General features: G+C 51.4%; 1 protein-coding gene across 1 annotated transcript in view; it reads right to left on the bottom strand.

Moving 5' to 3' along the window:
• fam222ba (family with sequence similarity 222 member Ba) overlaps positions 1-13,582 on the bottom strand; it is a 28,593-nt gene extending 15,011 nt beyond the window's left edge. The window contains exon 1 of the mRNA XM_068600529.1: positions 13,474-13,582. The gene's annotated coding sequence lies outside the window, so the exon portion shown is untranslated. The remainder of the gene's footprint in view (positions 1-13,473) is intronic.
• Positions 13,583-13,879: the final 297 nt, after the last annotated feature.

Consider the following 13,879-nt stretch of genomic DNA (forward strand, 5'->3'; position numbering starts at 1 on the left):
AAATCCTCCCGCGCCCATTTTAATACCCAGCATGCCCCATTTAGACAATGTTTTAACTTTTTTTGAACTGAACGACACAGTTTCTTGACTGAAACTTCTTCCTAACAGGACAAGACTTTGTTTTATTGGGATTTTTATTACAGATTCTGATTCTTTAGGTCCTAATCTTTCCATAAAGGTGTCTTATTGACGCTCCAGGAGGCTTTTCTAGGGAATCTGGCTCATATCATGCTGGATGTTTATAGTTACCATCAAAATATCTTTTAAAAGTGATTTTTTTTTTTGCAGATATACATTTTTTTCCCAAGACTTTGCTGAACAAATACATACAATAAACACAAGTATTGGAGTGAATTTGGGGTTCCTACGACGACTCAAACAGGGGAAAAGAGGTCTGGAGACAACGTTGGTTCCACAGTTTTCAACGAGTTAAACACAAACTACCGACATGTCGCTTGTTCGCAGTCCCACAACTTCCACTAGCACGCCGGTGTTGGACTCGTTTTTGAGGAAAAGGCATCGGGAACCCGCAGACAGGCCGTCCAATCACTTCGGAAATGATTTGCTTATATCCAAGCTTTTAATTCCAGTCAGGTGGGACACAGAAACGAGGCCGGTGGCACGTCGGAGGTTTGAAAGCCGACGTCCGAGCCGCCGGCCGGCCAGTTGGTTTCTCTGGTTAGCGAGAAATAACTCAACGAGGCGAGAGCTGAAGCGCAGGCGGCATTGTTCCAGCTGGCAGGGGGGGGGGGGGAATAGGGGAAATGAAGATGGAGTGGTTTGATTTCATTTGTTAGCAGGTGCATCCATTTTGTGTTCCTCCCAACACCCACCTCGCCTCTCTCAGTCAAAGCGCTTATCAGAAATTGGACACCCCAGTGACAAATTGAGCCTGCGATTAAAGGGAGAAAGAGGAAAGCTTTGTTAAGTGCTGCTGATTGGGATCCCAGGCCGCCCTCACACATCAGAGGTGTGCACGTGTGTGTGTGTGTGTGCACATGTGTGTGCGTGCACGCTTGGCACTGAGCCAGCAGCAGAGCTGACACCACCTCCTCTTCTCCCATTTTCCCCTCTCTCCAGGTGTTCCCACGGCTTACATTTCTGCTCCGAGTACTCGGCAAACAAAAACCAAATCAATGCAGCTGTTCCTCCATCTCGCTCTCTCACACACACACACACACACACATATATAAATATATATTGTGCATGCACAGGAAATTACACAGGCGAAGCTCCATACACCAGTGATTTTCCCCAGCAGGAATAATGACCTCCTCCAGTCTTTCAATGTCTCCTTATTGACGCGCAGGTTGTGTTTAACGGAGAGAAAAAGTTAAGCCCGTGTGTGTTTGTCCCACCCGGACTCGCGGTATTGACCCGGCATCAACCGGCCTCGGCCTGTTTGCGAGCGCCGCTCGGCTGATTTAAGAGCGGGGTCAGAGCGGCTCGGCATCGCCGTGCGAGGGCCGACGCTCACAAATCATCCTAAAAGGGCTTAACGCACAGAAACGGCTCCCAGTGTTGCACAGGCCCGCTGTGAGAGATTTATCCACTTTGCCATTATGCTAACTGGCCTTTCTCCCATATGAGCTGCACACACACACACACACACACACACACACACACACACACACACACACACACACACACACACACACACACACAGAAACCCCCCGTTTAGACTCATGCCAGCTCTGCAGGAGGACTCACTCAAACTATTCAACCTTTTATTATTCCGCATTAAAAGCCTCATCTTGTTTACCATTAGTCTTTTAATTTATTGCCGAGGCGTTTAAACACATTAACTTGTTAAGTGGTAACTTGTCACATCATAAAAAGTGCGAGCGCTGTCTGCATCTGCAAAATTACCATCAATTGTAAGAGTTTCGTAATGCAATACACGATAATGATGCCGTCGTAAATACAAGGGTATTTTAACCGTCTCTCACGGTATGCGCAGTTTAAATTGTAATTACTGCAGATCTTTTTTCTCCACAGAGAAGAGGAGGACGGAGACCTGGATGCACAAACCTGGTGGGAACACACCGCTGCAGCCAAAAGCAGAATGGCTTCACGCCGATCCCGATTCCCCGCCGTGTGCACGACAGATAAAAGCCCGTCTGTGTGCATCCTGTGTCTGTGTGAGGGGTGGGAAGGTCAGCCGCCGCCGTGGCAGCTCTGACATTCAGTCCGGCCTCCAGCGAGACCGAACCAGTCGCCCTCTCTCGCACCTACGGACCAGCCGGGGAATGAAAGAGGTCTTTCTGCCTGCAGACGGGGCTGTGTGAGACGGGCTGCTCTCGCCTCTTTGTGACACACTGGACTCTTGTGGTCTCTCCTTCCATCTCCAGCTCAAACATCTCACCTGCGTGTCAGCGAGGGAACATGTGGCCGTCCGGCTGCGAGCCCGCACAGGCAGCCAGTGTGCCGCCGCCGCCGCCGCCGCCGCTCTCCCAGAGCAAACAAGCCTGACGTCACGCCACCGTTTCTGACGGTTCAATTCCTAACGTGCCGCATGTTCGGGACGTCGCAGCTCGCTGTGTTGCCTCAGTGTGTCTCCATCCAGGGAGGGAGGGAGTGGTATGAGTGATCGTCAGCCCGGATGACAGAACTCCTGCTCCCATCGCTCAGCCTCTCTCGCATCACGCTCGCCCTCGTCTCAGATCTCCCGCGGCCGTCCGATGATTCAAGACTGATGAGGCGTGCTCAGGGGTCTCTGCCATTGAGCACAGCATTAATGCACCCGGCAGCAAATTTTTTTGCCATCGACCCCCCCCTCCTTACTCCGCCCGCAATAAGGACAGAGCCATCAATCAGGCCCGAGATAGCAGACACCGGACAAGGGCTGATGAAGTAGGGGACTTTGGAGCTAATGACAAATGGATCTCTCAGATATGGTCGCAGCATACGACGCCGGTCCGCCGAGAACACTTGACCTTTCGCAAAAACAAAAAAAAGGACCCACGGGCAACTTTTTTTTTTTTTAGCCAAACGCCGCGCGACGCAAGATGGAGAACACGCAGACTGCCGCGAAGGGGAAGTGTGGTGGTTGAGAGATCCGGCGTCCAGCCGAGAGTCTCTGAGAGCGGCTGACCGGCCGGCTCACAGCCTGAGGGTGACCTTCAGGAGGCCTGCTAGTCCGGCTAATTGGGGTCTCTGCAGAGCAATCACACTGCAGTGTGGGGGGGATAGCATGGTCCAGTTATCCGCTTAGTGGGAAAAAACACACAAAAAGTGGAACCTGGGTTACTGAACTGCACTGAGAGGAAGAGCAGAAGATAAGAAGAGTCCTTAGGAAGATGGATGCTGGATATACACGGCTGCTAGAAGCTAAAATAAGTGCAAGACCGACCAAAACTTAACAGAACAATGCTTGATTTTGGTCTCTTGAACATTAACCGCCAGCAGTTCAAAACCCAGAGATACTCAGTACGACGCAAATTTTTATTCTGAGCAAAAAACGACAAACAAATAATAAACTATTCAAATAGTTGCTGGTTAACTCTTCAATTCAATCTGCAGTTTATTTGCTTCGAACTCTCACGACATCCTGTAACGTCGAGAGTTTGTGACCTCGCCGGCCGGAGCAAACAAAACGCTGATTTTACAGGGAAACGATTCACTAAAATATGTTTCTGGACACGTTTGAGTGGAGGCAGAAGCTCGATTCATCATCACGCTGCTGTCAGGATGTAGTGACAGTTTGAGCAAATATGATTAAAAAAAAAAAGTTATTTTTATAGCTTACCAACAGCAGCTCTATCTGACTAATGGCGTCAGCTCCAGTTACATCACATGAGCTGCGTGTGTGTGTGTGTGTGTTGAGATTCAGAGATAGCAGAAACACCGAGCTCTGCTGTGCGTTTAAAAAGAAACCAGCGACAAAGAAAAGCAGATGAAATACAAGTATACTTCACAGTAGCCACAAAGTCACAGAAGTGAAAACAAAGCATGCAAAGTGATAAAAAGACAGATATTTAAATATATGACGCGAGGGCACGCGGTCGGCTCTGCTCTCAGGAACACGGAGCCGACCGTGACGCAGGTCGCTTGCAGCCGGCTCGGCCCGCCGGCAGCTGTGCACCGAGCTCGCCAGCACATCATCCTCATCATCATCATAGCCGGGGCCGCTTCCTATCAGTGTGATCAGCACTCAGAACGAAAGGGCAAGAAAATGGACAGGAAGTCATCCTGTAAAAACAAGATAGCGAGAGCCTTTTAACGCCGGGGAAGTTGCAGCCGAGACGGATTTTTAGGAACGCGTTTAAGGGCAAAAAAAGACTCTTCTGAAGGAATTTAAGGACGTAGCGGTGAAGCTGAACCGCTTTAAAAAGTGCGATGGATCCAGCGAATGAGACTTTGAGCAAAGAGGTGGCCATGAATAGAAAAAGGTCTGCATTTAATTTGCTAATCCATCATTCCAATTGTGCTCTGGAACAAAGGCAGCGTGGCGCGGTGGTGCATTCAGGGGCAATGGGGCATGAGGAGGGGTGCGAGTGGTTCTCCGTGGAGCCGGCGAGGCCGTGGCCCTTGGCCCTGAAAGCCCGGCCGGCGCTGGGGGAGAATGGGCCGTGATGAGCTCAGCGCGGGGCGAGACTAATCCCCTCGTGTCCAAAGAATTGTTTAACTGCGTTTGACTGATTAACCCAAAAAAACCTCGAAATTGCACCCGCGATCTATTCGTCCAGTCGGTCGCGCTCCCAATGTTGCAGAGGGAGAAAGAGCCGCAACACAATCCATCTGGAGGAAGCGTGCAGAAGTCAGAAAGGACAGATTTTTTATTTTGTTCCACTTGCAATTCTCCAAATGCATAAAGCGCAGGCGTCCTGCCAGCCGGCTGTTGCTAACATTCAAAGGTCAGAGAACTGTTGCCTTGAGAGATTTCAAGTAGAAAGTCAGCCGCCGCGTGCTGGCACACAGCGGCGGACTGGCGACGTGGAGGTTTTCCAGCAGCTCCTTCCTGGGAAAAAAGAGACATTTAAAGGCACTCTCCCCTGCGTGGAAAAGAGGTTGCAGGGAAGATTAACCCAGCTTCCCTTTATAGCCTCTGACAAAAGGTTAAATCACACATTACGACGCCTGAAATGTCTGCTAGTAATTAGATCAAGAATATGACTCCCTCTCTCCGTCCTCCTGCAGGCTGCAGCTGATCAAAGCCTAATGATGGTGTCGGTGCCATCGGCGGTGCCGGCTGGGTAAATCGCCCCGTCGGGGGGGTTTGGCAATCTGTCAGAGCCGCTCGCGGCGCTAAACTACACAATGGCGCTCGACGCGTCGTGGGCGAAACGCGCCGGCGTCTTTCGCCCCGACGAGCCGCCGCCGGCAGTCCAGGAAGCATCCAACGCTTCCTTTGCTTCTGGAGCTGCGGAGAGAGACGTCGCCGACGTCTCGGAGTTTTCATCCCCGATGACGGTCGGACCCCGGACGCCGAGCAGCACCTGGTCCCCTGGTGGGAGGAGGGGGGGGGAGGAGGGGCGCCGGCTTATTAGTTACCGGGCCGAGCCTCGCCGCGAGACCGGAGATACGCAGCAGGACCGATGCGTCCGTGTCAAAGCTGATTTATACTCAGGTTTTACGCAGAGACGCAAGACACGCATGGCCGCCCTTGCGTGGTCAAATCGGCCATTTTGCCCAAATTTCTGAACAAAGCAACGCAAGCCCACAAGGCTGTGATTGGTCCGCTAACCACGTCCTTTCTGAGTCTGGCATTTCCGGTTTCATAGCATAATACCTCTGTTTTTAAAAGCTGCAGCAGAAACAGGAACAATGGATCCTGTTGAAGAATGTTTTATATAAATATGAGCATTTATAAAACCTGACGGAGTATCAGGACACAAAGATGGAGGTGAATTCCTGGAGGGAGATATCGTGAACGTCGGTGTGCAGGTCGACTCTAAACGGTCGATGCGCCACCTGCTGGTCTGGAGTATGAAACACACAGGAACTATAAACCAACACGAGTCCGTGGATCCGACTGCGTGAACAGACAGTTGTAGTTGTAAGAGTATAATTCAGCCTTCACACAGCAACTTGACCTGCTGCTCATTACACACCGAGGGCACTTTTAAGTCCCGCCCCCGTCTCCATCTTTGGCTCCATCCCTTTCTGCGGATGCGACACCACTTCAAGGGGATATTTTCTGACTGGTGCAAGACGGTCGAGCTGTAGCAGGATACAAGTCCTTTGTCGACCCCGTTCGCTGTAAGCGTATCACACAGAACGGTCAATTTCATCATTTGCCGTCGTGCTCAGTGGCGGCAAACACAAAAGAGGGATGGAGGAGGTAGGGGGAGGGGAGATCTGCCAATCATTTATCAATGAAAGATGTCCGACAAAAGAGGCCCCCTTCAAACCTGACAGCTTTTCCCTTTTCACGTCAGTCCCCGGCACAACCGGCTCCTGGAAGAAAAAGAGTAAAAAGCCCCTCCCCTCTCAGACAACAGACTCCAGCAAAAGGTCTGACCCCAATCTTAACCCCATACAGGTGGCGCAGCGCGAACACAGGAAGCAGGAGTGCTATTCACGGGCGCAGGGAGGGAACGTCCTCCTCGCTCTCTGAGATCATTTAGGCACAAAGACGGTAAAGTGCATCCTGACGCGCTGAAAGGCAAATCCCCTTGAACACATTAATGGTTAAAGACTTTTTGTCCGCGTGGACTAAAAGCATCTGGTTAAGGGGTTCTGAGAGGAGCGTTGTTGGATAAAAAACTTTACAACTGGGAAGCCGCACCGTGTTGTGCCGTGAAGGCTGTTCGTCTCTAAGTGGTTTGGAGCTTTAACCCGTTAAAAACTGTCTCCAGACCTCTTTTTCCCTGTTTGAGTCGTCGTAGGAACCCTAAAATTAATTCAAATACTTGTGTTTAATGTATGTATTTCTTGTATATGTGCAAAAAAAATCCCTTATTTTGATGGTAACTATGAACATCCAGCATGATGTGAGCCAGATTCCCCAAAAAAGCCTCCTGGAGCGTCAATAAGACACCTTTTTGGAAAGATTAGGACCTAAAGAATCAGAATCTTCAACAAAAATCACAATAAAACAACGTCTTGGTCTGTTAGGAAGGAGTTTCAGTCGGAAAACTGTGTCGTTCGGGTCAAAAATGGAAAAATATTACGTATTTTAAGCCAAAAGATTGTCTGAATGGGGCATGCTGGGACTTAAAATGGGAGCAGGAGGAGTTTCCAAAAGGTTGATAGAAACTTTGAGACCTAAAAAGAAAAGATATGCTCCATCGTGTGACCGACAATCTCCATAATAACAACCCTGTTGAGATGATGTCAACGCACACAGACAGTCAGGATAACATGGCTGCTGTCGTTGAACTATGACCTGTGATTAAGCGACAACTGCATGTCTGCACATTCCAGGAAACGCGAGACAGCAAACACACCGGAGGAGGAAGAGGAGGAGGAGGCGTAAACAACACGGGCCTGTCCGAAGGCCTCACCGATGTTTACCGGCTCTCTAAGTGCATTTCATCCCCGCTGCCTCCACGGCGGCGCCGGCGTCTGGAATAACGATTCCAGTCCGGCCGCTGACGCGACACCCTCTGCGTCCTTAACGGCGGAGGCTGGAGGAGAGAAAAAGCAAACCAGCTCGACTGCTTTCCGGCGTCTAACCGATGAGACCGGAGCAGGAATGTCCGCGTTTGACTCGGCGCTTCGCTATCAGGCAGAAAGGTCCGCGCGGGCTTCAGACGGGCTCTGAATGACATGCCGGAGAGATTAGCCTCTGAAGGTCACAGTCTTCGCCAGATCCTTTCAGCCGCTTTTCACAACACAACCCTGGGCCCTTTTTTTTTCTCGAAACAAACAGGGGAGAATGTCATCTGGTTACTTTTCAAGGCACGGAGATACCATTCAGCGCGGCCGACAATGGCCGCGAAACAGGACCGGAGGGGTGAAGAGGTTACAAAAGGGGCCTCGTTCGCAGCGCGGCGCCGCTCTCCAGAGCGCCCGCACGCACGCGGAACAGAGAAAGCACGCCCACGCACGGAGGCCCGAGGAAGCCGACGATGAACTGAGGAAGGGTCACGGCAAAGTGCGGCGCGCTGACCGGCCCGGCTCGGCCCGGCTCGGCCTCTCTTCCCCAGCAAAGCTCTTAACAAAGCGAGCCTCCGAGCGTCGGGCGCTCGGTCGGGGCTTCAGATCCACTCAGCGCGCCGTCGTTCTGCCGGAGAACACGACTGTGTGATACCACCCCCCCCTTCAGGTTGTTGAGGCTCGCCAAAAGGTTACAGAGAGCAAAAAACATTTGTTTTTATATAACCTCGACTACGTGGCTCGCATTGTGCGCTTGTTGCAAGAGAGACCGCGAGGCAAACCGGGCCTCACAATTAGCCAAGAATTATGAACCGCGACCGTGTAACATGATTAAAATGGGGTTAATCAAAAGGAGCGTTCTGCACCCTGTGTTCAATGCAACGGCATTAACACAGAAATATAAGATTCTGCCATCACCGAGGTTGTGAAGCTCCAAAAAGACTCTTCAAGAGGCTGCAGCCGCAGCTGAAATCCTCCACCAATTTAGTTCATAATGAACCCTCTGAAATATTAAAAATAAAGCCCAATTAGCCGACAGCATTTTACATCTCCTCCCTCTATAATCCTCTGGTAGCTTAGCCTTATCTAACGTCTGCGCCAACTATGACACCCTGAGCTCGCTCTCGCTCTCTTCCCTCCACTTGATATTCCCTACAGCTCCTCCGGCGCTTTGTTGTGGCTTTTCTCTCCGACCCCGCACGCCGGGTCAGCCTCCGAGCCTCTCCGGCGGCGGCTAATGATGCCCCCGATATGAGCAGTTGGCGCGGACGTTGGAAAAACCGCGGCAATGAACCGCGGGCCATGCTAATGGCGCGTATTAGGATTACCCTGGAGTGATACGGGGACTCGCCCGGCAACCTCTTGTTACACGAGGTCGGTATCGAGGGCGGAGAGTGTCGGCGCAGGGTCAGTGATCCGATTGAGGCGGTTCTTATCTCGCGCCATAAACAGATAGCGGTATCTGCTCCGCTCTTCTGCCGGTTCCTGCGAGATGGAGTCGGATAAACATCCCCGTCGTCTCCGACAGACGCCGTCTCCAGACCGAGCCGCCGTTCCTCCTCCTGCTGCCGCGACCGCCGTTCATGCCTTCAACGTCCCCGAGAGGCTTAGATTCTTCCTCCCGATTGCCCTCGAGCTGAAGACACAACAATCTGAGGCGGCCCTTTGGTCTTTGTACCGTCAGGCTGCAGCACTCCCTGGCTTAAAGGCCTTGGGTTTTTGCTGATTACACAAACTAACCCAGCAGGAGCCGGCCAGCATGCAGATCCATGCGGGGGAGAGGAAAAAAAAAGAAAAAAGAACACAAACAAAACACAACAAACAGAGATAGAGTGTTCCTTCGAATCAGGTCGATCGCCTGCAGTCACTTGGCACACCATCAATCAATCCCACGTGAAGTAAAGCAAATAGCGGCCGACCCGCCGCCTGGAGCCTCTTCCCCATCGGTCCCTCGTTCTCAATCGCACACACAGGCGTTGCCCCCGCGGCGTCGCCCCGACACCGGATCCGGATGCGCCGCGTGGCCGCGGTTCTGTCCTCGCAGCGCGACCCTCGCTTCACCCGCAACGACCGAGTCTCCTGGCGCGCACACAAAAGGCCGCACCGAACATCTGCCCTCCGTCTGGAGGCGGACTCGGCTGGGCGACATCGGGTGACCTCTCCGGGAGGTGGGTGGCAGACAGCTGGCCCGGCGGCCGGGGGACCGGAAGGTGGAGCCGGCTGGCAGATTATTGCTACCTGGTTGTGGTGGATGGGGGGGGAGGGGGTAGGGGGGAGTCAGCCTCATTTAGCAAATGGGTGATATTCAACAAATGCTGCTCATCTGAGGAGAATAAAAATCCGCCGTGCACATAAAATTCACAGGGAACACCTGCAGGAGCGTTAGCATACACAGGGCCCCCGCTGGAGAGTGAAAAAGGGAAGAAGCGCACCGTTACACATTTACAATTCAAGCGCCGTCTCTGAAATGGAACATCAAATGCCTTTCTGCTTCGGATAAACCCACGACGAGCGTCCGCCGAGCGGCTCGCCGCGGCGCAGATGAAACCGTCCGCGTCAAACGGCGCCGCCGGTTAGCCGAAGCGCTCCTCAGTCAACAATCACAAGAAACGGGGGGCCGCCGCTAATCAATGTGCTTTTAATGAGCTCCCCGCGAGTCCCGACAACAGCTGGAACACGAGAATCTGCTCGGGTTCTCGTACCTTGTGATCCGTTATTCATCGTCTCGCTCTGAAGTCTCTGAAGGAATGAAGCAGAGTTTTTGATGCGATCCCCTTCGTGCCGCCGCGGCCCGGAAGGAGACCGGCCTGATGCCGGGGATATCAGATTGTTCGGCTGCCACGTGGAGAACATCTGGGAATCGAACTGATTGATTACTCCTCCGTGGAACCGATCATCACTCACACACGTATCTGCTTTCATTTTGCTGACAAGACGAAAGTTACAGAGGGAGTTTAGAACTGCAAGTGTGTGTGCACTGATGTCTACTCACTCCTCTGCCATTAAGCATCCACCCAAGTACACTTAAACACGCAGGGGTGTGTGTGTGTGTGTGTGTTTATTTTTCCCCTGCAAGTGGTTTAACTCGTTGAAAACTGTGGAAGCATTTTGTCTCCAGACCTCTTTTTCCCTGTTTGAGTCGTCGTAGGAACCCCAAATTAATTCCTCTATTTGTGTTTATTGTTTGTATTTGTTCAGCAAAATGTATATCTGCAAAAAGAAAACCTCCATTTTAAAAGATATTTTGATTATAACCAACTATGAACATCCAGCATGATATGAGCCAGATTCCCCAAAAAGCCTCCTGGAGCATCAATAAGACACCTTTATGGAAAGATTAGGACCTAAAGAATCAGAACCTGCAACAAAAATCTCAATAAAACAAAGTCTTGTCCTGTTAGGAAGGAGTTTCAGTCAAGAAACTGTGTCGTTCGGTTCAAAAATGAAAAGACTTACGTATTTTATGCGAAAAGATTGTCTGAATGGGGCATGCTGGGTATTAAAATGGGAGCAGGAGGATTGTCACACACGGTTTCCAAAAGGTAAACCTCGTCTACAGAAGCTGTAGCGGTCAAAATGCTACGCAAGTATTTTTTGAGGAGATCACCCTCCTCTGCCTCTAATGTAATCAATACATCCCAATGTGTGTGTGTGTGTGTGTGTGTGTGTGTGTGTGTGTGTCAGGGGTTTGGCTGGAGAAAAACTAAAGGACTTGCTTTCCTGTCAGTCGGCCCTCAGAGGAGGCCGAGGGGGTTTGTGGTGACGGGTTGTGAGAGTCAGCACGAGCCCCTCGGCCAGAGGAGGAGGAACACTTTGAAAAGCCACGCGGAGATATAATTAATATAATTAACACTCGCGTTCAAGCGCTGTTTCAATTTGGCGGAACGCTGTAATTTTCTACAATGCTGACCGGCGTGACATGAACAAATTACACCGCCTGACATTCAGGCTGGACCGCTGCTGTAATGAAGCAAGAGCCGACACACAAAGCAGACGCACACCTTACATGAAAAGCCAATACATGTTCGTGAACACACACACACAAAAGTCCAAGTCAAACTTTCACTTCCATGCTGGTGGATCTGTACCCACACACCCTGCCGTGAGACCTCCAGGTATCCGTCATCGCCGTCATTAGAGGCGACCTGCATTTCTACGGATGGGGAGAGGCCTCGCAGTCATTTGTTTTTAAGACCTAATTAATCTTCATTGGGCTGGGAAACATAGCACCCCGATGCAACAACAACACACACAAAAAAAAGGTTCCTTCTACACGATAATTGCAGGGAGTCTAGGGGCCTGAGTCTCCCAGACAACAAGGTCTGAAATTTAATTATCTGCTCTTTGGAAAACGTGTGAGGGGGGGCTACAATGCAAAAACTGCACTTTTGAGCAAGTAATGTCAGCCTCTTGTTTGGGTAAGCACAGGATAACACTGAGCACATCCTCCCCGCTGTCATTAACGAAACACGTAAAGGGCAAGATAATGGATTTCTCTTCTCTTTTTTTCCCCTCATACATAATGTCAGATTCATTAAACTTCAAAATCATCATGCAAATGCAGACTTAAAAGTGGTTTTCCCCTCTTCCCATCGCGCAGTGGCGTCCTCTTACCATGTGCAGGGTGAACCCGGTCACTTCCATAGGTCCTAGACGGGAGAGTGGTGCGTTCACTGCGGGCTTTCTTCCGCTTTTTAAATCACTCCCCGTCAAGCTGCGTGACATTACGGAGCGACTGCGCACACAAACACGGCCGGACCCGGAGCGGCCAAACACAACACGGACAGGCTGTGGCAACATTAACATTCCGCCGTGTGCAGCCCGGGCTCGGAGGGGGAGACGCGTCGATAGGATCCCATTAGTTAAGTGTGCCCCGAGGTTACCGGGAATTTGATCAGAGATAGACCTTTTCCTTCCAGACACGAACCATTAGACGTTATGGCAGCAGCGGCAACACACAAAAAAGAAGGAAAGAAAAGAAGCTGCTCTGTGAAACTACTCCTCCTGCACTCCTCCTCCTCCTCCTCCTCCTCCTCCTCTTCCTCCTCCTCTTCCTCCTCCTCTTCGGTGGTCGAGGTTGTGCGGCAGGATCAGGACGAGCCCGGTGACGTCAACCTTTTGTTATCACCTTTAACACTTGCCTTTGCAAGGTGGGAACACCTTTTTTTCCCCTCCTCCTCCTCCTCCTCCTCCCTCCCGGAGGTGTATCGAGATGCGCTATTTGCAGACGCGCCGCGAGCAAGGAGCGCGCACAACATCTGGATCACGAGGGAGGACGACATTAGGGTATATACATGCATGTCGCTAATGAGACCACGGGGTGCCAAAGGGGGAGGAGGGGGGGCAACTTAGACACAGCAATGCCACACTTTTTAGAAAGCACAAGACAACCACACTACCAACTCCATCCCGCAGCTGAAGGCAAAAGGAACTTATCGTTTCTTCTCCAGAGGATGGCACAACACTATCTGCATCATGTTAGAGGTGAACATATGATGATGATGATGATGAGGCAGCAAATTGAGCCCTGCTCAACCCTCACTGGTTGTTATCAATGCATACAAAACAACGAGCGAGACAGCTCCACTCCGCGAGCCCCCACTGTCATTCAGTTAACAGCAGCTCTCGTGTGGCTCCTCTGGAGCCTGAACGCAACGCGCTTTGGCCCCCGAGAGACAGCGGAGCCGCGAGGGGCTTCCGGTGGACACACAGACTGATATAACCGGGGAGCAGTCCGGTGGCCGTGAACCTGCACGATGCCCGTGAGGTGCCAGCTGACTGCCCGGGCTCCCGGCTAGCTAACCTAGCCCGTCTGAAACATACACAGTCCCATTGTTGCCTCCTCGAGCCTTCCTGTTGTTCGTGCCACAGCGCACGAGGATGTCACGCAGTGTCGCGCGGCGGCCGTGTTATCAAGATACAACTACTTACTCTCCGTTCGCCTCTGCGGAAGGCATCGTTTAGTACGTCGCCATGGTTTAAAACGGACCGATTTTCTCCCGTTGCCCTGCGCTGCCGAATCACTGCTGCTGCTGCTGTCTGCGGCAGCAACTTCCCGCGCATGCGCAGCAGCTGGGGACCGTTCCAGACGGCGCTGCGCGCTGCGCAGGACGGCCGAGGGGTTTAAAGGGACAGGCGGCGCGATCCCATTGGACGCCCGAGAGTTTGTAGGACTAGCGGAAGGGAATCATGGAAATAACGTGTTAAATCATTTGGCCCGAATGTAATATGTAAAATGACACGATATTCATATTTTTAAATGAAAAATAATGATAATTTCATGGGCTGCTATCGTGCTAAATTGGTTGAACATATAGTATGACCAAGGGTGGAAAAA

This window comes from Clinocottus analis, unplaced genomic scaffold (genome assembly GCF_023055335.1).
Source record: "Clinocottus analis isolate CAN_PGR_092001 unplaced genomic scaffold, fCliAna1.0.p SCAF_5, whole genome shotgun sequence".
NCBI lineage: Eukaryota > Metazoa > Chordata > Actinopteri > Perciformes > Cottidae > Clinocottus > Clinocottus analis.